This window comes from Chrysochloris asiatica, unplaced genomic scaffold (genome assembly GCF_000296735.1).
Source record: "Chrysochloris asiatica unplaced genomic scaffold, ChrAsi1.0 scaffold00001, whole genome shotgun sequence".
Lineage (NCBI taxonomy): Eukaryota > Metazoa > Chordata > Mammalia > Afrosoricida > Chrysochloridae > Chrysochloris > Chrysochloris asiatica.
In genome coordinates, this window is record NW_006408519.1 from 47,182,376 (window position 1) to 47,204,240 (window position 21,865).

Here is a 21,865-nt window from a genome sequence, read left to right on the forward strand (position 1 = left end):
AATAATTACTATTTGCTCCTTTACAAAAGAAGTTTATGATTCCTTGCTTTCAAGCACTACTCAGTTTTCATCTTCTTAATGGAGGTTTGCTTGGTAGTTCTTGCTCTGCTTCTTTGCCCTCTCCTAATTATAAATTCCACCTGTTTCATCTAACCTAAGGTCTTCCACTTTCTTTGTACCTCTGGTTTTGTTAGATAGTGTGAAGTAATCGCATAAAGATGATTGCGCTGGACTGCAAGGTTGGTTTGAACCACAAGGTCGGCGGTTCAAACTCACCAGCTACTCCTGAGAAACCCTATACAGGGTCGCTATGAGTCAGAACTGACTCGATGGCACTTAACAACAACAACAGAGACCCTATATGCAACAGAACAAAACTCTGCCCAGTCCTGTACTCTCCTCACAATTGTTGTTAAGTTTGAGCCTGTTGCTGAAACCACTGTGTCAGTCCACCTCATTGAAAGCTCCCTTTTTCATGATCATCTACTTTACCAGCATAATGGCCTTCTCCAGCATATTGTCATTTCTAAAAATATACCCAAAGTAAGCGAAATGAAGTCTTAACATCATATCTTCTAAGAAGCATTCTGACTACATACCTCTAAAAGAGGGAGGGAGGAAGGGGGAGGAGAGAGTGATAAAGGGATAGAAAATGAGGAACACAATAAATCCAAACTCACCACTGAGTTGATTTCAACTCATAGCAATCATGTAGGACATTGTAGAACTACCCCAAAGGGAATCCAAGGCTATAATCTTTACTGAAGATCATTGCTTGGGGAACTATCGGTGGGTTCAAATCACTGACAGTTTGGTTAGCAGACACCAGAAGCTTAAGCACAGCAGGACCTGGCTCCTTTCTAGGATTGATAAGTATTTTAAGTTTATCTAGTTTAATTTCTGGACTTCCTTGTAGGTGTATGGATATTATCCTATAACAGAAAGCATTGTACTTCAAGACAGATCTTGGGGTGTACTTTTTGATGATAAACACATCACCATTCCTTTTCAATTCGTCATTCCAGCATAGTAAATTATGTGACTGTCAGATTCAAAATGGTCAATACCAGTTGATTTTAGCTCACTATTGCCCAGAATAGTGATGTTTATGTGTTCCATTTCATTCTCAGCAACTTCCAATTTTTCTAGATTTATATTCTATACATCCTATGTTCTGATTATTAATGATGTTTACAGCTATTTCTTCCCATTTGGAGTTGAGCCCAAAGAGAGAAGATCCAACAAAGTGCCGAAATCACTGGACAATGTCATTATACTGCACGCAAGTTAAATTCTGCTAAAGATAATTCAGAAATGGTTGCAGCAATACATTGACAGGGAATTGCCAGAGGTTCAGGCCAGATTCAGAAGAGGTCATGGAAAGAGGGATATCACTATGACATCAGATGGATCTTGGATGAAAGCAGAGAATACCAGAAAGATGTTTACCTGTGCTTTACTCGCTACACAAAGGCTTTCAATTTTGTAGATCATAGCAAGTTATGGACACCAGAAAACTTAATTGTGCTCATGAGGAACCTGTACATACACCAAGAGGCAATTGTTCAAACAGAACAAAGGAACACTGAATGGTTTAAAATTAGGAAAGGTATGTGCCGTGGTTGTGTTCTTTCACCATACATATTCAATATGTATGGCTGAGAAAATAATCTGATTATATGAAGAAGAATATGGCCTCAGAAATGGGGGAAGATTCATTAACAGCCTACGATATATAAATAATGCAATCTTGCTTACTGAATATGAACAGAACTTACAATATTTACTGATGAAGATTAAAGACCACTAGCAACAGTATCGGTTGCACCTCAATGTAAAGAAAACAAAAATCCTCATCACTAGACCAATAAATAACATCAAGATAAATCAGGGAGAGAGAAGCGCAGGCGTCTTGCCATAAGGGCCATCCTGACGGCTGCGGTATCAACCTGGCGCCATCCTCAGTGCTGAAACTGCTGAAAGATGGCAGAAGTGGTGGTAGTAGCCAAATGTGATTATGTGGCCCAACAAGAACAAGAGCTGGACAACAAGAAGCATGAAAGACTATGGCTTCTGGATGATTCGAAGTCCTGGTGGTGAGTTCGAAATTCCATGAATAATACAGGTTTTGTGCCTTCTAACTATGTGGAAAGGAAAAACAGTGCTTAGAAGGCATCTATTGTAAAAAACCTCAAGGATACATTAGGCATTGGAAAGGCAAAAAGAAAACCTAGTGTGCCAGACTTTGCATCTACTGCTGCTAATAGCTTTGTCGACCCAGGGGAACGTCTCTATGACCTCAGCATGTCTGCTTATGTGAAATTTAACTACATGACTGAGAGAGAAGATGAGTTATCACTGATAAAAGACATGAAGGTGATCGTCATGGAAAAATGTAGTGATGGGTGGTGGCAAGGAAGCTACAAATGGACAAGTTGGATGGTTCCCATCAAACTATGTAACTGAAGAAGGTGATAGCCCTTTGGGTGACCATGTGGGTTCTCTGTCATAAAAGTTAGTACCTGTCGTCAAAAACTTAAATACTGGGCAAGTGTTGCATGTGGTACAGGCTCTTTACCCATTCAGATCATCCAATGATAAAGAAATTAATTTTGAGAAAGGAGATGTAATGGATGTTATTGAGAAACCAGAAAATGACCCTGAATGGTGGAAGTGCAGGAAGATCAATGGAATGGTTGGTCTGGTACCAAAAAACTATGTTACCGTTATGCAGAATAATCCATTAACCTCAGGTTTGGAGCCATCACCTTCACGGTGTGACTACATTAGGCCTTCACTCACTGAGAAGTTTGCTGGAAATCCATGGTATTATGATAAAGTCACCAGGCTTCAAGCAGAAATAGCACTGAATGAAAGAGGACACGAAGGGGATTTCCTCATTCGTGATAGTGAATCTTTGCCAAATGATTTCTCTGTATCACTAAAAGCACAAGAGAAAAACAAGCATTTAAAAGTCCAGCTGAAAGTGACTGTCTACTGCATTGGGCAGCGTAAAGTCAGCACCATCCATGGAAGAACTTGTAGAACATTACAAACAGGCACCAATTTTTACAAGTGAATAAGGAGAAAAATTATATCTTGTCAAACATTTATCATGATATTGCTGACCAGAAGTGACTGCTACACACTTTAATTTGTCATGTAATTGAAGACTGAGAAAATGTTGGTCCATTCATGCTTGGTTAGATGCTACTGTTTCTAACTAGATGAGAATTGACTATAATACATATTTTTATTATAATACAGCAATACATATATAGTGTATATGCAGAGCATCTGTATAAAGCTTTTACTTATTCTTGTCTGCTTTATTGTTCTTTACTGGTTTTTTCTTGTAATATTAAGGTTTTATATTTTTTTAAAAATCAAATAATGCAGATCAGAGGTCTTTACATGGAAGAATTTCTTTTAGTTCTTTGACACCTTGGCACCCTATTTGGTTGTTCCATCATGGTTTTCCTTCATATAAAATTCTTATATTGATATATGGCATATGCTAACATTACAAATCTTGGAGAATGTTAATCTTTTCTGTAACTAAATAGCAATAATAAATGAAAACATAGAAATTTTTAAAAAAGATAAACCAGGGGAAATATTGGCATGAGACATTTCATTTTACTTGGCTCAACCATCAATGCTCATGGAAGCAGCAGTCAAGAAATCAAAGGATGTATTGCCTTAGGCAAATCTGTTGCACAAGGCCCCTTTAAAGTGTTCAAGAACAAAGATTTCACTTTGAGGAACAAGGTGCAGCTGACCCAAATCATGGTATTTTCAATAACCTCATATGCATGTGAAAGTTGGACAATGAATAAAGAAGACCATGAAAGAATTGATTCATTTGAGTTATGGTGTTGAGAAAAAATATTAAAAGTATCATGGACTGCCAAAAGAACAAACAAGTCTGTGTTTGAAGAAGTATAGCCAGACTGCTTCTTGGAAACCAGAATGGCAAGACTTCGTGTATCACACTGCTGATGTATTATCAGGAGGGGCCAGTCCCTAGAGAAGAACACCATGCTTGGTAAAGTGGAGGGTCAGCTAAAAAAAGGAAGACTTCTAACAAGGTGAAATGGCACAGTGACAGCAGCAATGGGCTGAAGAGTAGCAACTATTGTGAGGTTGTCACAGAACCAGACAATGTTTTGTTCTGTCGTGCATAGGGTCACTGTGAGTTGTTACAGATTTGACAGCGCCTAACAACAACAATTCCTGGTGTGATGCTGTGGGCTAATGTGTCAGACTGCGAAGTCAATTGAACTACAAGGTCGGTGGTTCAAGCTCACCAGCTGTTCCGTGGAAACCCTGTATAGGGTCGCTATGGGTCAGAACAACAACAAACACAGTCCAACTTCAACTAACAATGTAAATGCTCTATAACAGCACCTCCGATAGAAATTTCTGTGATGATAGGAATATTCTATATCTGTGATGCCAGAGTGTATGTAGCTATTGTGACCTTGAAATATGGCTACTGTGATTGTGGCTGTTGTGTGCCGTTGAGTTGGTTCTGACTCAAGGTGAGCTTATTTAGAGTTTCTGAGAATGGGTAATAGGTTTCTACTGCTGACCTTGTTGTTAGCATGGTCAGCAGTTCAGTGCTTATCCTACAGAGCTAGAATTTTAAATTTTAATGAATTTGAATGCCAATGAAAGTTACTACACTGCACAGTGCCATTCTAGAAGTTTCCTGCTAAGTCTTCACACAGCCTCAGCTTGAGGGTTTTAACGTTGGGGAATCTAAGCCCTCCTAAGAACTCCACTTCATCTTTGGATAATGCTTGCTATCTGACAGTCCTCTCTTTTATTTAAAGATACTTCCCAATAACTTTCACACTTTATTTGCAGTTATACCACTTGAGAGCAGAGAATACAGCTAACCAATCGTCAACTGTCACCCCTTCACATGTTGGAGTTAAGTAAGAATGTATCCCAACCCATGTAGTTGTCTCTCGGAGGAATGCTGAATCATCCAAAATTGGGTTAGAAATGAAGGAGACAAGACCAGGCCAAGTGGAACCAAGGCTATTTTAACACTATATGTTGTATATTTTTTGTACAACATGGAAAATCCTTTTTATGTTGGGATTTGATTTCATGGTAGATGAAACGGATCCTGTCATAATAGATGCCTTCTTCCTTCACCCTACTTTGAAGCTAAAGATCAAGTATATGGTCTATGTTCATTCAATAAATGACCTTCTCTTTGACTAGTATTTTGAGCACAATGCCACAACTGGAACAGATAATAAGGGATAATTTACAACAGTATGGCAGAATCCATTGGCAGAGATTCTTGACCATATCAGCCCAGGTTTGAGACAACATCCAGTTTGGTATTTTCCTTCTTTCTTGTCTTCTTAATGACCTTTTGCTTTTTTTCCTGTATGATGTTCTTGATGTCATCCCACAACTCTCCTGGTCTTTGGTCTTTAGTGTCTAATGCATCAAATCTGTTATTCAGATGATCTCTAAATTCAGGTGGGATATATTCAAGGTCATATTTTGGCTCTTGTGGACTTGTTTTCATTTTCATCAGCTTCAGTTTGAATTTGCCTATGAGTAATTGATGATCTGCTCCACAGTCTTCCCCTGGCCTTGTTTTGACTGATGATATGGAGCTTTTCCATCGTCTCTTTCCACAGATGTGGTCAATTTGATTTCTGTGTATTGCATCTGGTGAGGTCCATGTGTACAGTTGTCTTTTATGTCATTTTAAAAAGGTATTTGCAATGAACAAGTGATTGGTCTTGAGAAATTGAGAAATTCTACTATAAGAACTCCAGAATGGTTGATATCACCAAGGCCATATTTTCCAACTACTGATCTTTCCTCTTTGTTTCCAACCTTTGCATTCCAATTGCTAGGACTTATCAGTATATCTTGATTTTATGTTGATCAATTTCAGACTGAAAAAGTTGATAGAAATCTTCAATTCTATCATCACTGGCTTTAGTGGTGGTGCATAAATGTGGATAATAGTTGTATTAACTGGTCTGCCTTGTAGGCATGTGAATATTATCCTATCACAGATAGGGTTGTACCTCATGACTGATCTTGATATGTTCTTTTTGATGTTGAATGAGACACAATTTCTCTTCAATTTGTCATTCCCAGCATCCATGTAATTGTCAGATTTAAAATGGTCTATACCAGTCCATTTCAGCTCATTGATGCCTAGGAAATTAATCTTTATGCATTGCATTTCATTTTTGACAATTTCCTGTTTTGATATATGCATATTTTGTACTTACCATGTTCTTATTATTAATGGACATGTACAGCTGTTTCTCTTCATTTTGAGCTGTGTCCATCAGCAAATAATGGTCCTGAGGGCTTTACTCCATTTGCTTCATCACAGTCAACTATACTCTGAGGTGGCATCTCTTCCCCAGTCACATTTTAAGTTCCTTCCAACCTGAAAGGCTCATCTTCTGGCACTATATCTGACAATAACCTGGTGTTCTTCATCATGTTTCAGTATTCAATAACCTGGTGCTGACAGTGTTCCACTGCTATTCATAAGGTTTTCAGTGACTAAATATTAGGAAGTAGTTTGCCTCTCCTTTTCCTAGGTCTGTCTTCATCTGGAAGCTTGACTGAAACCTATCTACCATGGGTGACTCTGCTGGTATTTAAAATACCAGCATAGTTTCCAGAATCACAGCAACATATAAGTCACCTCAGTACGACAAACTGACAGATGTGTGGTGGTCTAACAGTGATAATTACATCATTTGCCACTTCTTCTTTCCTTCCTTAGATCTGAGAAAATTCAGAATTAAATGTAAATCTCTGAAAGACAGAAACTATATGAAGCAACATAACTAAGGTATTTGGTTTATTTATTCGTCTCTTGAAATTATTATTATTTTTTTATGTCTCTTTTATAGTGGTCTTGTATGTCTTTTTGAATTCAGGTTGCCTCAAGTACTTACTTTTGAGGTATTGTCATTGTTGTTGCTGCTGTATGTCATCGAGTCTATTCCAACTCAGTGACCCTGTATAAGGTTTCTGATAGTGTAAATCTTTATGTGAGCAGAAAACCTCATCTTTCTCCCATGGAATGACTGACCGATTCAAACAGCCACCATTGTGGTTAGGAGCCAAGCTCATAATCCACTATTCTACCAGGTCTCCTTAAAATGGAGCTACTTACATTTAATTTGTGGAATATTACTGTGACTACTAAATGAGACAATGAACTTAAGATGCCTGGGGGTGTGGTCAATGGCTCAAACAAATTATGATGTTGTCCTTAGGTGCCATGGAGTCAGTACTGACTCATAGTGACCCTATGTCCAACAAAATGAAACACTGCTTGGTCCTAGGCCAACTTCTCAATCATTGCTATGCCTGAGCCCATCACTGCCACCACAGTGCCAATCCATCTTATTTGGGGTCTTCCTCCTTTTCTCCAACCTTCCACTTTATAAAGCATGTTTTTCTCCAGGGACTGGCCCCTCCTGATAATACATCGGAAGTATGATACACAAAGTCTGGCCATCCTGGCTTCCAAGGAGCACTCTGGCTGTACTTCTTCCAACACAGATTTGTTTGTTCTTTTTGCAGTCCATGGTAATTTTCATATTCTTCTCCAATACCATAACACAAATGCATAAATTCTTCTAAGGTCTTCTTTATTCACTGTCCAACTCTTGCATGCCCGTGAGATTATTGAAAACACCATGTTTTGGGTCAGGCGCACCTTAGTCCTCAAACTGACGTCTTTGCTTTTCAAAATTTTGAAAAAGTCTTATGCAACAGATTTGCCTAATGCAATATGTCATTTAATTTCTTGACTGCTGCTTGCATGATTGATCTGAGCAAAATGAAGTCTTTTGAAAACGTCTGTCTTTTCTCCGTTTATATGGATGGTGTTCATTGGTCCAGTGGTAAGGATTTTTTTTGTTTTGTTTTCCCTTTACATTGAGGGGCAAACCATACTGAAGACATGGTGGTATTTTTGTTGTTGTTGTTGTTGTTTTAATCTTCAACAGTAATTATTTCAGCCCTCTTTGCTTTCAGCAAGAAAGGTTGTGCCATCTGCATATCAAAAGGTTCTTAATGACCCCCCTCCAATTCTGCTGCCTAATTTTTCTTCATGTAATCCAGCTTCTTGGATTATTTGCTCAGCATACATATGAAATAAGTATAGTTAAAGAATACAATCTTGGTGCACACCTTGCCTAATGTTAAACCATTCGGTGTTCCTGTGTTATATTCAAACAAACAAATTAGAGTGACTTCTATTTCTAGACTAAGGGGGCCTGGTGGTGCTGTGGCTATGCACTTGGCTGCCAACAGAAGGGTTGGTGGTTCAAACCTACTAGCAGCTCCACAGGAGAAATACGTGGATGTCAGCTGTTCTGAAGAGTTTCAGTCTTGGAAGCTTTATGGGGCACTTCCACTCTGTTCTATAGGCTTGCTGAGTTAATCACTGTGTCAAATGTAATAGACAGAGTAATAGTAGATTCCTAAGCTAGAGTCCTGGTTTGATGCTGTAGGATAAGCACTGGATGGCTAACCATAAGATCAGAAGTTCAAACTCAATAGCCGCTCCTTGGAAACCTTATATAGAGTTACTATGAGAGAGAACTGACTTGAGAGTACTTAACAACAATAACAACAACAAAGCTTGCAGTAAATTGTTCATAGACTAAAAAGCTATAAGTGTAGTAGCTTGCTTGGAGCCCTAGTAGTGATGTGAGGGACACAGAAAGGCATATTTCTACTCAGCCCATCTCTGATGTCAGTGGAACCAAAGTCTTGTATGATATTGAGAAGCATGCTACAATTCACATGCATATAGTCATTGCAGTCTGTCTTTTGGACTCTTTTGCTGTAGAATAGTACTGAAGTACTAACCACAAGGTTGGCAACTCATGCACACCAGCTGATCCATAGAGAAAGATGTGCTCTCTGGTCGCTTAAACATTTACAGCCTTGGAAACCCTATATTGGGTAGCCATGAGTCAGAATCAACTTGATGGCACACCACAACTACAACAGCAACAAGTTAGAGCATGGTCAATTGGGTTGATTTTCAGAACACGAAAAGTGTAAATATGGAAATAGAGATGCCTAGAGCTGGAGGCAGGTGAAGAAATCAGCAAGTTTAGGATATGGAGAGATACTATACACAGGGTGATAGGCAAAGCAAAGATACTGAGAGTTACATCTATTATGTAGTTGTTGATAAACACAAACCTAATCCATTGCCATCAGGCCATCTCCAACTCATAATGATCTTATGAAACAGAACAGAATGGTCCATAGTTCTGCAACTCCTGGGCTATAAATCCTTAGGAGGCTGACTGACACACCCTCCTCCTGAAGAGCTTTGGTGGATTTACGCCACCAACTTTTTAGTCAACAGGCAAGCATTTAACCCATTTGCCACCAGAGCACCTTAGTAACTGACCATTGTTTCTGTTAAGTGCTGTGTACTTGCTTCTGACTCATATAAACTCTGTATAGTGTTTCTGAGGACTGGATGGTAGCTTTGAGCTGCAGTTAGGTTAGCAATCTAGTGCTCATTATACAGTGTCACACCAAGGCTCCCAGTAACTGTTATTGTTGTTGTTTTGTTATTGTTGTTGTTGTTAGGCACCGTATAATCATTTCCAACTTAAAGTGAACTTGTATAGGCTTTCTGAGGATTAGTTGGTGGGTCTGAGAGTAGGAATTCAACTAGTTGTAATTGAATGCAAAAATCAGTGTTAAAAAATTAAAATCTGTGTGTCTATATGTTCATTCATAATTTCTCCATTTATTTCCCTAATGAGAATTTTTTAAAAGTTCATTCTCTATTTCAGACCCTAGATAATCTGCAGTTACAAAATAAATCAAACACAAATCTCCTCCTATGCCTTCTGAAGGAGTCCTGGTGTGGCACAATAAAATAAGCACGAGATTGCAGTCAATTTGAACCAAAAAGGTTGGCTGTTCAAGTTCAACAGCTGTTCCTCACAAACCCTATAGAGCATCACTATGAGTCAGAACCAACTCAACAGCACTTAACCAAACAACAACATGGCTTCTGGAAGTCTCCAAGAATCTCTAGGTAAGGAGAGAGGAACAAAACAGTTGATCAGACTCCAGTGTAACCAATGCTGTGATAGAAAGCAGCTCAGGTGCTTAAAGAAAGGGGCAGAAATCTGTTTTATGAGAGCACAAAGGAGGAAGTGGTCAGTTATAAGTGGAGTGAGGGCAGGATTAAATATAGCATTAGTGCTGGAGGTGTGCTCTGAAGTTAGTTCCGACTCATAGCAATCCTGTAGAGGGTTTCTGAAGTTGTAAATCTTTACACGAGCAGAAAACCTAATCTTTCTCCTCAGGAACACCTGGTGGATTTGAACTGCTGACCTTGTGGTTGACACCCAACTCATAGCCCACTACTCTACCAGGATTCCTTTAGGGAGATGGTATTTGATCTGTCCTGAAAGATTATTAGTTGTTGAACAGGCACACTGGGCATTAATGGCAGAGATCTAGGTGAGAAAGGTCATCCTGAAACTAGAGCAGGCCAGAAGACTAAGTAGAACTGGGTATCACTAAAGTGTAGAGCCAAGGAGAGAACTTAGATTAAAGTGGATGGCAGCGATCAGATCTCAGAGGGCCTGTGTGCTCTGCTGAGAACCTTGAAAATTGTTCTGAAGACAATGAGAGACATGAAGGATTTGAATAAGGAGTCCCACAACTCAATTTGTATTCTAGAACAAAATGGCAACAGATCAGATGGTACAAAATCTGCAGCAAAGAGTCAAGTTAGGAGATTATCATTACTGCCCCAATGAAACATGAAGACAATCCGTATAGGGCAGTAGGTGTTTGACCGAGACAGTCAAGTGCATTAATCTATGTATTGTTTACAGCTTATTTAGTGCAACAGCAGCAAAGATGAATAGTTGTGACAGAGATCAACCTACAATATTACAATATGACCAAATTCTTACCTTAGAGCCATCACCCTTCCACATCCATTAATATATTAGAAAGCCAAATAAGCCAAGGGTTTATAATTACAACATGTTCATTGAAACGTTAAAAACTGACATTCCAGGAGGTTCAACAAGTTGGCCAATGTCACTCAGTTCATGAGTGTTGAAGACAAATATGCAACCAGAGTCTTCTGAGTTGACTGAATCCCACATCTGCAGCTCCTGGGCTGACCACATATCACGATTACATTGGAACCAGTGCTCCAAATCCTCACACTTCTTTCCAGCTTGGCTATCTTAGGAGCACAGGGAAGGCTGAAGGTAAGAAAGAGAAAAGAAAATTACCATTCTCTGTATGCTTATGATGGACTACTTACCATGCTTACCATCTGATAGTCCTATTTGGTTTGCCACTTAGCACTTTAACCATTGCTCCACCAGGGTTCCTTCAGCAGTATGCTAAGAGAGCTCCTCTCACTAGAATTAGGGCATGTCAGTCCTCCTCTCCCCTAAGCCTCATTACCATATATCTAGATAATCCTAAAACTTCCTGTGTGGTGTGGTGCTGTAAGATGAGCAGGACTTTGAACCACCAGGCCAGTGGTTCAAACCCACAAGGTGCTCCTCCAAAACCCTGTACAGGGTTACGATAGGTCAGAATCGACTTGATAGCACCCAAGAGCAACAGCCATGTAATCCTAGGAAGTTGAAATCTTTTCTCTTCTACACTGGAAATAGTTCCCAACCATGACTTTGCCGGACTCAAACATCCCCTTTCCCCTGGAAGATGGACTCCTCTCTCCTCACACTTCCTGGCAAGGACCCAGCTCTCATGAAAGGCTCCTTCTAGAATCATTACACTATCAATTCTCTGACATAAATGAGTCCAGAAAGTACTTGGAGACATCTGCCATTCCTGCTCATCCAAGCAGATCAGACTCCTATTATAAATATTTAAAAATAATCATTTCATTAAATAATTACCAAGTTCAGAACATACATACATAGACACTAGTATAAGCTGAAATCACAGGAAACCTCCCATGAACCTTCTGGAAGCTTGCACCAGAGATGCTGTTCTTCCCCATTCAGAGAACCCAAGCTCTTCTCCCTGACAATGACATCAGAACATAGTCAAGAATGGATCACAGCATTTGGACCCAAGAGGCAGTCAACCAACTGAATGGTTTGTTCCACATAAGACCAGTTCTCTTTTAGGGGATTGCCATCTTTCACGTTGGATATTGATGAGGTTCTAGAAGCTCATTTGGTAGCTTTGACCATTCCCTTTGTCAAATGAGCAGAGAAGTGCAAACGCTGTTCATGAAAATCTAAAATTACACTCTGGGAGTTCTTCCAGAAAAGAGAGGGACTCCATAAAGCCTCCTGGAGATCTGGGGGGGGGGGGTGTCATCAAGGGGCACCCAGACTGCTGAGCTGAAGACACACTTAGTGACCCTGAATATATTTCTGTTTCCTCTAAAACCAAACTGCTTCACATGTGCAGGGGGATCCCAAGACAGAGCGGTTTGTTCTGCTAAATGGTGTCAGACACAGCTGCCATTTAAGATGGATCTTATGACATTAAGCTGTAAAAGATGGGAGTCAGAGGTATTCACTCACTGAATGAAGGCATATGTGGGGGAGAGAAAATGAGAAGACAAAAGTCCAGATAATAAGATATAGAAACTCTTGCTATTTATCACTGTATACAAAGCTCCCAGTTCATTGCTTGCCCATTTGGGAGGCTCTGCACATGTGTTTAAGAATCACTGGCAGCACAGTGTGTTAAGTGCTGTAATGATAACCACAAAGTTGGAGGTTTAAGCCCCCTAGCAGATTCTTGGGAGAAACTTAGGGCTGCTTGCTTCCATAAATACTTCGTCTAGGAAACCCTAAGAGCGATTTTACTCTGTCTTATAGGGTCACTGTGAGTTGGAATCGATTCCACGGCAGTAGGTTTTGGTCTGGGACATGTGCTTATAAAACAAAGCGATAGTGTTCAAACAGATGCAATATGACGCCTGTCGAGAGAGGTGCCTGTTCCGGGTGGGAGGTGCCACTTGATAAACTCTAAGATCCTTTGTGACTCTTACACTGTAAATGGAGAGAAAGAATAAAAAAAGGAGGAGAAAATACAGTAGCAAAGAATTCGAAAGAGAGAAAACTGAGGGGTTGGTCCTCTCAGAACTGGAGGAAGTTGTAGGAAGTTGTTGTTGTTAAGTATTGTGGAGTCGATTCCGACTCACAGCGACCCTGCACAGGGTTTCTGAGGCTGCAAATCTTTAAGGGAGCAGAAACCCTCATCATTCTCCCATGGAACAGCTGGTAGTTTTGAACTGCTGATCTTGAGGTTAGCAGCCCAATTAGTAACTGCTATGCTACCAGAGCTCCTTTATAAAGGAGAATAAGTAGAATTAACTCGCTTTTGACATTTAGCTATTTTGAGAATTATAAAGCTAATTTATGATGATTACTTCCAAAAGGATATGGAGGTCTTGATTGTTTCAACAACTGATGTACAAACGTAATGGGCATCAACTATGGGCAAGACATATGGCTAGGTCAGATACAATGACAAGTAGTTGTTGAGTGCCTTCTGTCTGTCAAGTATGTCATCATATTTAATTCTCCCCAAACCTCATATAGGAGATGTAACTGTCTGCACGCTGTTGGGAGAAAAAAAAAAAGGTGCTCAGAGTTTACAAGCACAACAAAATCCACAGAGGTGCAGGATGACTCCCAAGAGGCCAAGCGCATACTTACCTGTGTGGGCCAGTTGAAGCCAGGCTGCCTCTGGTGTGGAAGATGCTGTTGGCATCTGTCTACAAACACTCACTGGCACAGGGGTCTAGGAATTGTGGCATAGCAATCTAGCTTTGTTCAGGAGGTAATGGGAAGTATCAAAGTATTCAACTTCAGGAGTGGTGTGGTGCTTATTGAAAGTCTGAAAGAACAATCTAGCAACTGGATGCAGGATATATTAGAATGAGGATCGGGCAAAAGGTGGGAGTCCTGGATGCTGCAAATTGTTAAGCATGTGACTGCCAAACAAAAGGCTGGAGGTTTGAGTCCACAAAGATGTGCCTTGGTACAAAGACTTGGCCATCTATTGAAAACTCTGACAACACAGGGAAGTCAGAATTGGCTCAACAGGAAGTGGTAGAAGTCAAGAGTCAAAGAAGTAGTTCAAAAGCAATAACTATAATCCCGGCAGGAAACGATAGGTGGAATGATAGGTCATTGGGGGTTGAAAGCCAGGTCTGATTCAAGAGAGGAAAAATGACAGAACAAGACACGGTGCTTGTTGGAAACAAGGTGCTGGGTGGAGCGGGAGAACTTGAGGGCTTCCAAGTCTGGGTTTGGTTTCTGAATGACTGGCTGTCAAGCACAAGACAAGACCAAGGGCAAGACTTGGGCTAAATCAATCACTGATGATACAAGCAGCCCCTTTAGATTCAGCAATGGATTCCTGACACAGAGAATGGAAACCAAAAACCAAAATCCAATCCATTGTCACCAAGTCTAATCCAACTCATGGTGACCCTATATAGGGTTTCTGAGATTATAAAGATTTAAAGGACCAGACAGCCTCATCTTTTTCCTTAGGAACTGCTGGTGGGGTTGAACCACTGACCTTGCAGTTAGCAGCTACATGTTTAACCCACAGTGCCACCAAAGAATGGAAGACTGAGCAAATATGTCAGCAATCCTTCGTCTTTGCCCCCATGCATCCAAAAACAGATGGTGACCACTGAACTGTTAAATGCCAATAAGATTTTCCTTGAAGAGGTGTTATGTGGACTAAATGAGTTAAGACAAATCTGCTAAAAACACTGTCGGCTACATAATAGAGACTCTACTCTGAGTCCTGGTGTGGTGCTGTAAGATAAGCACTGAACTGTAAAGTCAGTTTGAACCACAAGGTGGTGGTTCAAATTTGATGGCACTTAACAGAAACAACGACTCATTGAAAATTAGCAACGAAAGTGAAGGTGATGATGGTGCTAACCTTGGCCACATCAGTCACACCCCGTATTTCTCTCCCTGCCTTTGGCATTGTATTTTTCTCTATAAAGACACTTATCATATGGTAAGTATGTTGTTGTTGGGTGCCATCAAGCTATGACTCATAGTGACTTTACGTGTAAACAAAATGAAACACTGCCCAGTCCTGTTCCATCTCACAATTGTAGCTATGTTTGATCTCATTGGTGCAGCCACTATATCAACCCATCTCACTGAGGGCTTTTCTCATTTTTTCACTAACACTCTACTTTACTAAACATGATGTCTTTCTCCAGGGACTGGTCCTCACTAATAACATGCCCAGAGTAAATGAGACAAAGTCTCACTACCCTTGTTTGTAAGAAGCATTCTGGCTGTACTTCATCCAATACAGATTTGTTTGTTTTTCTGAAGTCTGTGGACAATATTCTTTGCTAACACCATAATTCAAATGTAGCAATTCTTTCTCAGATTTCCTGAGTCGTTGTCCAGCTTTCGCATGCAAATGATATCATTGAAAATACCATGGTCTCATAACTGTATATTTTTCTGCCTCATTACATTAGATTATGAATTCCTTAGAACCTGTCATCTTGGTTTATTCATATTCATCTCTATGAGACAGGTAAAATACCTGGTATATAGAACCTCGGTGATATTATTATGTTTACTCCCTTCTTCATCCTATTAATTCTTTAATAGGAAATTCAAATAGGCCAGACCAAATTGAAAGAAAAATTAATGCTTCAGCAAGTTCAATAATTAGGTGGTATATATAAACATATGGCTGAAGCTAAATACTGAGCGATATATTGGGTAACAATTATCTGAGTAATTTGAAAATACAAACCTCATTGTACATTTTTCTATTGCCATAAAGGCATCTAACAGAATGGTACAGTATTATTTTCCCTCTCTTTAGAGCTTATTTAATTCTATCAATCTTATTTCCAGTTTAATTATGAAACCAATATGCCACACATACCATACATCCAAAAACAAATGCAGTCTTCTGAATATTAATTAACATTGTTTCACAGAGACGGCCGCTGTTTATCATTGATATAAATTAAATATTGGGAAGGAAATTAAAGAGATTTTTATTTCATTTATTCAGCAGCAACATTACAATTTATACAAATGAAGGCATAATTAAACAGTCTGCCATTAAATTACAATCTGCATCTCATGTAAGCAAACATATTAAAATTGAAAAATGCTTGTCATGAATATAAAACCAGCATGCCAGAATAAGAATTGCTCTAAATGTACAATGCACATTTAAACAACTGCTTGGTTTGGTTTCCATAAAGGCCCGTGGCTCTTTGTTACCATCAGACTTACAGGAGGCACTGTTACATAGTTGTGGATGCAGATACTATACCTAGCTAAGAACAGTCAGAACCTGAATATTGCTAATGGTAGCTAATGTCGTGGCAATCCCCGTTAAACATTTAATTCACATCTGCTAATTCAATAACAGCATTCAGGTGCAGGGTACAATTGTAATCTCTTCCAAAGAATTGTTTGGAGGGCCATTAGTGACTCAGTGGTTAAGTGCTTGGCTGCTAACCGAAAGATCAGTGGTTAAAACCTATCAGCAACTCTCTCTGCAGGACAAAAGACGTGGCATTCTGTTCATGTGAAAATCACTCTGAGGCAGTGGTATGAGGCTGATTCTACTTGACAGTACACAGTAGCAGCAAAATGATGGTCTGTTCTATGTTGTAGTTTGTTCTATAGAGAGAGGGGAAAGGAAATGGTTAGGAAGCAGGAATAGGAAGCGGAAGACCACAAACACCCACACAAGCACACACACCAACCCATGGTAGGCATAGTGGAGTTTCAAAGCCACACACTGCCTTGAATTGAGGGGCTACAGCAGTTCATTCAACTCCCTGGAGAATGAAGGTGGAAGTCATGCAAGAAGGCAAAGGAATCATTCGGGGGTGAGAAGGAGCTAGGATAAAAGTAATCCTGGGGTCTCTTGGTGGTAGGTGTGTATTTATTTACAGCACTATCTCAGAGTAAGTAGTTAGATAGAAATATAGAATCAACACTGGAGTGTGAACTGGGTGGTTGGTAGTTCAAACCCACCAGTCACTCCTAGGAAACCCTACACAGGGTCGTTATGAGTCAGAACCTGTAGGGATTCTTGGAATTCGGCCATAGCCATGGCCCCAAGCACCAGTCGATGGGGTGGTTCTCCGATGAAAATCAGAGAGCACACTGGCGTCCATACTGAAAACAGCGGACAAACTTTGATAGCATTTACAGTTAGTCTTGCTGAAAGTGCAAAATCAACTTCTTGTAAGGGTAGCATGTCCCTTCCCCTCCACTCCCTGCTCAGAAGAAATGTACTTCCACCTCCTCATAAAACTTCCCTTGCTCCTATTTACTTACTTCAATTAAAACCCATGAGGACTTTAGGGCCTCAGTCAAGCCTGACTGTGGGCTCCCCTAGGTCCCTCAGTGCATTCCATCTGGTCTCTGAGTAGTTAATGTCTCCGTGACAAGAACAGTCTCAATGGTGCTTAGCAATAACAACAATATCAATAGCTAAATATAGTTAAATACTTAGGACATAGTATCAGGAGGGAACAGTCCCTGGAAAGAGCATTATGCTTGGTAAAGTGGAAGGTCAGCAAAAAAGAGGAAGATCCTCAACACGCTGGATTGACACCATGGCAGTAGCAATGAGTGTAAGCATAACGCAGTTGTGAGAATGGTGCAGGCCCGGGTAATGTTTCATTCTGTTGTGTGTAGCCTCACTATGAGTCAGAGCCAGCTTGAAGACACCTTACAACAACAACATAGTTCACTACAATAACTTATAACAATTTTGAATGACAGCATTTTCTTAGATTAGCTTGGTGACCTTGTACAAATTATTTAACTTCCCTAAGTCTCCATTTGCTCATCTATCAAGGGAAGATACTACTTTTACATTTACATTTTTACATTTCTTCTAACCCTCCACGGGGAATATCACATGATGACAGGTAGCGGCTGGTTCAGGAATACCTAGGAGATAATGTGGGTTCCATCTCAGACCACTGCAATAAAGCAAAGATCTCAATAAAGCAAGTCACATTCATTTGTTGGTTCCCCAAAATATATAAAACTGATGCTGACACTGTCCTATAGTCTATAAAGTGTACAACTGTTGTTGTTAGGTGACATCGAGCCAGTATCAACTCATAGGGACCTCATGCATAGCAGAACGAAACACTGACTGATCCTGGAACAACCTCATTACTATTGCCACACTTGAGTCCATCAATGCTGCCACTTGGCCAATCCATCTCAATGGGTGTCTTCCTCTTTTTCTCTGACCCTCCACTTTACCAACCATGATATCCTTATCCAGTGACTCATCCCTCCTGACAATATGTCTGAAGTATGAGAGACGAAGTTTGACCATCTTGGCCTCCAAGGAGTACTCTGGCTGCACTTCTTCCAATACGGAAAGTGCCCATGGCACTTTCAATATTCTCCTCCAACACCATAACTCAAAAGCATCAATTCTTCTATGGTGTGTACAATAGCTTTTTGAAAACGTTTGAAATGTGAGAATGACCAGCATGTTACAGAGACATGAAGTGAGCACATGCTGTTGGAAAAATGGCGCTTTTAGACTTGCTTGATGCAATGTTGCCACAAACCTTCAATTTGTCCAAACTGCAATATTTGTGAGTTGCTGTGAGGTGCAATAAAATGAGGTATGCCTGTATCAACTGGGTGACTATAAGTGACAAGTATCACTTGAGACTAGTATCTGAATCGTTTATAAGAGATAGATATATCTCAATTGTGAATCGAGGAATAACTGTGCGCAGAAAGACTCAGACCTCAGGAGATTCTCAGTAGGTACTAGCCCTGCCTTCTCTTCCCCAGTCACAATTCTTTGATGTCTGTCATAACTTCTCAAAGTGCAAGTAGAATTGTCCCCAGTGATTTAGGGTCTTAATAAGGGTACAGACTGGGGGGAAAAACATGGAGCAGTAAAAATGAATTTAAATAAATAAGCAAGCTAACACATCTGCAGACTTACCAGCAGTCATCCCTGGAATCACCAAGCGGTAATTGGAAACAATTGATGGCATGTGAACTGCATTGATCTAACTAGTAAAATTGGATTCAGGGAAAACGCATTGAATTGAAGGAGGAATTAATGATGTGAACACGTCTCAGAAAGAAAATGAAACTTGTCACCAGCTGGGACAACTAATTTGACAATTAACGATTTCACTTCTTCACCTGGAGTCAGGATGGGTGACGATTCAAGTTTTGGGCAGGGTGACTGGCCCACTTCCTGCCAAGTGAAAGCAGAGACTATTTACCACTGGCTAGTCCACCGCACTTAACAACAACAACAACTACTACTCCACCATTGGAGTCCTGCTGTGGCATGGTGGGTTAATGCACCAGACTGCAAAACTGTTTGAATTGCAAGGTCGGCAGTTCATGCTCACCAGCTGCTCCTCAGAAACCCTATACAGGGTCACTATTGGTCGGCACCCACTCGACGGCACTTCACAACAACAACAACTCCACCATTAAGGAGTTGTGGTAGCGTAGTGGTTATGAATCGGGCTGAGAACCACAAAGTCAGCATTTCGAAACTACCAGCTGCTGGAGAAAAATGAGGCTTTCTGCTCCCATAAAGATTCACAGCCTCGGAAACCCTGTACAGGGTTACAAGTCAGAATTGACTCCACAGCACAACTCCACGACACATAACAACAACAACAACTCTAACATTGGAGTCCTGGTGGATAGCCCACTGTGGGTTAATATGCCAGACTGCAAAGCCATTTGAATTGCAAGGTTGGTGGCTCAAGCTAACCAGCTGTTTCTTGGAAATGCTATACAGGGTCGCTATGGGTTGGAACCTACTCAACAGAACTTAATAACAACAACTCCATCATTAGACCCACCAAGCACTCTTCTCCACAAATAAGCTGATCTTCCTTTTCTGGTTAAAGTTTTCTTTTTCTTTTTTTTTTACAGCAGTCCTAAGCTATCTGGTGTGGTGCTGTGGGATAAAGCACTAGATGGCAATGTTGGTGGTTCAAACTTACCAGCTGCTCCTTGGCAACGCTATACAGGGTCACTATGAGTCAGAACCAACTTGACAGCACTTAACAACAAAAACAAGCTATCTTCACTTTACAATAATCTACATGTTTATTCTACATATTTTCATCAGACAGCTAGTATTCCCAGGTAGAACTTGGCTAAATGCTGGTAAAGCAGCAATGTGCAGGCTTCTGAGTGTACCATGTCTTTCTCCATTGTCAGCTGCCTTTGAGTTAGCCACAACTCATGATGGCCTTTGTATAACAGAACCAAATATTGCCCCGTCCGGTGCCATCTCCATGATGGTTGGGTTGTGGGAGTACATTGTTGTGTCTTGGAGGGCTCATTGTCCAGCGCTATCAAAAATGTTCTGTTGTGACCCATAGAATATTCATGGTAGATTTTCAGAAACATCTCTTTAGGCTTCTCTTTGTACTCTGTCTTAGTCTGGAAGCTCTGATAAAACCTGTTCCCCATGAGTGACCCTGTTTATAGTTTAAATACTGGTGGCATAGCTTCTAACATCACAGTGACACATTAGATATCACAGTTGAACCGAAGAACAGACCAGTGGTAGATTCACAGCTTTGTGATGGTTGTTAGGTGCCATCGCGTCAAGATGGTTCTAATTCACAGTGACCCTATTTATAGCAGAAGGAAACACTACTCAGTTATGTGTCATCCTTACAGTGGTTACTGTATTTGAGCCCATTGTTGTAGCCACTGTGTCATTGCATCTTGTTGGGGGTCTTCCTCTATTTTGCTGACCCTCTACATTACCACGCATGGGATCTTTCTCCAGAGACTGGTTCCTCCTGATAAAAGGTCCAAAGCATGTGAGATGAAGTCTCGCTATCCTCACTTCTAAGGAGGATTTTGGTTGTACTTCCTGCAACACAGATGTGTTCATTCTTCTGACAATCCATGGTTCATTTAATATTCTTCACCAGCACCATAATTGAAAGTATCAATTCTTCTTTGGTCTTCCTGAGTCATTGCCTAGGAAGCCTTTTGCATGCATAGGAAGCCATTGTAAATGTCTTGAATTTGGGTCAGGTGCACCTTAATCTTCACAACTCAGAGATGCTCAAATGTTATTTGTCCAGTTCTTTGTTGTTGTCTTGGTTTCAAATGGTATCAATCTTGTTCTGGTCTTGTTAACTAATTTTCTGGGATACTAAGTGCCTCTCTCAGAAGTCCTGGTGTGGCACTGTGGATTAATGCGCTGGACTGCAAACCCATTTGAACTGCAAGGGCAGTGGTTCAAGCTTACCATCATCTATTCCTCAGAAACCCTATACAGAGTCGCTATGGGTCAGAACTGACTCAACGGCACTTCACAACAATAAAGTATCTCTCTTACTGATACTGTTCTAGATACAATGAATATAATTGCTTTGTAGTCTCTCCTTCTTTCCATGTCCTCACTCTCCTGAGTATCCCCAGACCACGTAGTTACAAAAACCACACACATGTGAAAACAAGATAACACTTCCTCTTCCCTATCCCCATGGGTGATTGATCTAGAAATGTGTCCCTAGTCTAAGTGAGTCCATGAGAAGCTGGTTACTCTCGGAAGTCACTATTGGCAGTTTTGGTGGACAAAGAGTTGCCTTCAGCCTAGTGGAATGGGAAACAGTGGCAGTTGCCCTGCTAATCTGCTGCTCTTCATTTCCCTCTCCTAAAATCTGCAGTCCCTTTGACCCCTTCTACTCAGCCTTGTTGTTGTTGTTGTTGTCAGGTGCCATCGAGTCGGAACCGACTCATAGCGACTCCATGCACAGCAGAACGAAACAATGTTCGATCCT

At 40.5% G+C, this 21,865-nt stretch overlaps 1 pseudogene; it reads left to right on the forward strand.

The window, feature by feature from the left end:
- Positions 1–1,983: 1,983 nt before the first annotated feature.
- LOC102832532 lies at positions 1,984–3,119 on the forward strand (annotated as a pseudogene).
- Positions 3,120–21,865: the final 18,746 nt, after the last annotated feature.